This window comes from Labrus bergylta, chromosome 20 (assembly GCF_963930695.1).
Source record: "Labrus bergylta chromosome 20, fLabBer1.1, whole genome shotgun sequence".
Taxonomy (NCBI): Eukaryota; Metazoa; Chordata; class Actinopteri; order Labriformes; family Labridae; genus Labrus; species Labrus bergylta.
This window is the reverse complement of record NC_089214.1, coordinates 18,209,293-18,213,193: the sequence shown is the minus strand read 5'-3', so window position 1 is coordinate 18,213,193 and position 3,901 is coordinate 18,209,293. Positions and strand designations below refer to the sequence as shown.

Sequence of the window (3,901 nt, the reverse complement as noted above, 5' to 3'; positions counted from 1 at the left end):
TTCTTTATGGAACGGAGCCACTTGTTCACCACCGGGCAGTCTTTGTTCTCTCCAAGTTTATCCAATTTCTTTGACAGACCTGATAGCAGGGATACAAACAATGAATGAATATTAAATATATAGTTTGAGGAAGGCATGCTAAAGTGACAGTATGTGTCTATCAAATTAAGACATGAATATTTACCCTTTTTAAAGTGCCAAACATCATAGAACTGGGTGATGCTGCGTCCTCTCAGATATTTCCGAATCTGTGGATGGCGGTCTGTTACAATGTAATCAACCTCCAAACCATTAGATTCCAGACAATCTAGAGATCGCTTCAGTCCCTCCTTTTCCATGTGGTAACTACCACCGACCTCATTGCTCTTGTGGTGGAAAAAAAAGTGGAAAGTATGAATGTTGGAGAATGTTTCAAATAGTTTCCTGTCTATTACATGAGAATAGGAGATGTATCTCACCTGCACAAGTTGAAGATCAAGGATCTTGTTCTCCAGGTGCATGAGTGTGTAACTTCCAAATTTGGCAGAGTGAGCTAGAATATAAGTAAATAAAAAACCAACAGTAAGTTGCAAGAATTTGTAATTAAAACCGAATATATGAAGATGAGGATTTTAACAATGAAGAAGTCAAATAATTACCAGGCGAGTCCGCACGCATGTCACCACCAACTGCAACCTTCCCTCTGTGTTGGAGATCCTGAAACATAGCTTGTTGGTCGTTGTTCCATTTGTGGATAATGGCTGGCTCAAAAAAAATTCTTGCATGTCTCCTGAAGGTGTCATACTGGAACATTTGGAGTTGTATTGCCTTACACACCTATAGTTCAACAAAGAGAAAAAAAAACTGCAGAAAAAGATTGAAATATTAAGATATAGAGACCTACCTTTCCCAGCTGGAAGAATGAAGCGCCTGTGAAGTATGTAGCTGCAGATAACTCCAGATTTCCCACAGGGGTGCTGCCAACAATGGACTGGCTCTGCCACTTTCTGGAATAGTTGCAGTTGTGGCAAAACTGTTTAAAAGCCACAAATGTGCCCATGCATTGCCGCTGAACCTCAGACTGCCTCCTACACACGGGACAGGTTTCAAAAAGTTCCCTCAGGCACGAGTCAAACACAATGTATTTTGTGTGTATCATGAGGTGTTACCTTTGGTCTCTTAGGGAGGGGTGTGTATCTGGGTATCTCTGGGGTAACACAAAAAGTATGTGAAAGTTTGTCCAATTTTGTAATTACTAACTGTTATCTATTCATTTTCACAAGGGAGACACAAGGGATGTCTTCATGTGCTCAACTCTTCACACAGCACATGCAGGTGACAGTCCAGAGGAGAGTCAAAGGTGCAGATGGTCGCTGGGAATTGAAGGATGTTCCTGTTCCCCGAGCTGTCAAAGACTACAACCGGTATGTACACGATATTCAAATGTGTTTTTTTGCCGTTTGAAAAATAAAAATTTGCGTCCTATAGATAATCATGTTTTGGTATATATTTCTCACTGTTGTTTCTTTTTCTGTACATCCAGGTGCAAAAGTGGGGTCTAGCTCCACAGCCAGAACCATACAAACTCCTCCTCCAAGTGGAACACACCATAGGCCAGTGCACATCAGCATGGACCGCACCATTGGTCGGCGAAAGTGCAAGTATTGTCACAAAAAGACCCCATTGAAATGTGCCTCATATGATGTGCCCTTGTGCTTTATTCCCAAGAGAGACTGTTATAATGACTGGCATGTTGCAAATAACTTGTAGGATGTCACTCATAAAGATAGTTTGTAAATAATGTAAATATGTGTGTTTTCTAAAGTTTGCTGTGTTGCAAGAGTTTTCCACAATAACACTTGTTTCTACTCATTTTTTACACAGAACGGTAATGCACGAAGCTAGAAAAATGCACTTTAAATGTGTTTATGCTTCTATAAATCTATTTCAGCAATACTGATAGTGATTCTGAGTATTGTATAGCATAGCTTTGAATTGTTACCTTTCCATAGAGCCAAGAATGATGCATGTACGTCAAAGCGTTCAGGAGTAGCAGCCTTTTTATCCCAGGTATGTCATCATGGTTACCAAGGGTCCTTTTGGAGTCTCCAAATGGCACAGTTTGGAAACGCCTTGACATACCCATAGAAAAACAGCAAATTTGTCAAATTTGGACTGAAACTAGGTAAGGCTTTATGACACAGCCCAAATCACCTTTCAAGCTAATAGCGCCCAGCTGTAGTCATCTATTGGCTTATTTTTAAAGAAAATATTCAGGCGGAAACAAAATTATTTTTTTATTTGTAGTTTCAGCTTGTATTATTCAATACCAGTCGTAAAAACTGTGATTATGGCTGTTTGGGAAGAAACTACAGAGTGTTACCTTTCAAATGTGACCTTGTTTGAGCTGTAACTCTAAATGGTTCAAAAACAGCATACAATTTGCTTTGGGTATGTCTGGATAGGCGTTTTTTGGCATTATTTTGCAAGATCTCTAAGAAGTTATTAAAGGTGAGGAGCAGAATCTTGAAGTCGATGTGATTAATGGAGGGGGGTCACGAGAGGATGCAAGCAGCAGAGTTCTGGACCAGTTGAAGTTTGTGGTTGGACTTGAGAGGGGGAACAGTGAGGATGGGAGATTTAAAAAGGGTGTGAACGATGATGGAGGTACTATTGGATGTGATGGACGGGCGGAGGTGATTTAAGTTATGTAGCTGGAAATAAGCGGGCCGAGTGACATTATTGTTGTGAGCTCTGAAGGATAGTGTGCTGTCGAGGAGGACACTCAGACTCTAAACCTGAGGGGAGAGAGAAACTGAGGAGTGATCAACAGGGAGAGAAAAACTGTCAGGTTTTGAAATTGTGGATTTGGTGCCGATTAGGAGAACCTCGGTTTTGTCATGCTGTTTCTTTCTTATGAAAAACAATTTTCAAAAGACAAACAAGGATGATAAGAGAGACTTTTGATAAGAAGAAGAAACTGAAAATCTGAAGGAATATTTGATTGATTCTGAGAAAAATAATCTTTGATGTTTAAATATGTTTATAGTCTGAATTGTATGTGTAATAAATGAATTAACTTAATGTACTATTGCTTTTTTTATAGGCTCCATCTGTGATCTTTATTAGTTAATAATTTGTATTATGTGTAATTTACGTCATGCAAAGCTTGCTTGTATGCAGGAAGAGGAAAGTAGTCTGTTCCCTACTTTCCCACTTAAATGTATAAGGAGATATTTTTTAATGTAATGCTGTGGCCTTATTCATGAAGCCTCCTAAATACTAAAAGTTGCTCCTAGTGACAACTTCTAAGAATTTCCCCTTAAAGTTAAGACTAGATCATTATAATGATTCAACTTATTCACAAAGCGTCTTAGCCCTTAAGAGTCCATCTTAGACTTTTGTCAGTGCAACGTGAGACATGCATGTTGAGTTCCTGGTTACCTCCACAGGTAAATCCAATATCTAATAAATGCTGATATAACTCTCATCATGTGTACATTTGAATAATTATCACACGTGTTAATTTCAGTGTTCATAATTACATAATGTCTGACTCGATTCTATGATAAAGCCCTATGGACGACATTGTGGTGTACTCGAGCACCTGGGACGAACATATACAACAACTGCGGACGGTGTTTGACAAACTGTGTGATGCTAATCTCATGCTAAAATTAGCAAAGTCTGAATTTGGCCAGGGTACAGTTACATTTCTGGGAAAAATCGTTGGTCAGGGGCAAGTCAAGGCGGTGCACTCTAAAGTAGAGGCTATCCTGTCATTCCCTGCTTCTTCTTCGCCGTTTTTTGAGGATGGCAGGATATTATCGTAGCTTCTGTAGAAAACTTCTCTGCTGTTGCGGCTCCGCTCACCGACCTGTTGAGTCCCAAGAAACGTTTTGAGTGGTCTGACAGTTGCCAG

General features: G+C 39.7%; 1 long non-coding RNA gene across 1 annotated transcript; it reads left to right on the top strand.

Annotated features, from left to right (window-relative positions):
• Positions 1 to 1,269: 1,269 nt before the first annotated feature.
• Positions 1,270 to 3,469, top strand: LOC114920660 (uncharacterized). Its single transcript, XR_003808965.2, has 2 exons — positions 1,270 to 1,403; positions 1,523 to 3,469. It is a non-coding gene; the product is annotated as an uncharacterized lncRNA (long non-coding RNA).
• The last annotated feature ends 432 nt before the right edge of the window (positions 3,470 to 3,901 follow it).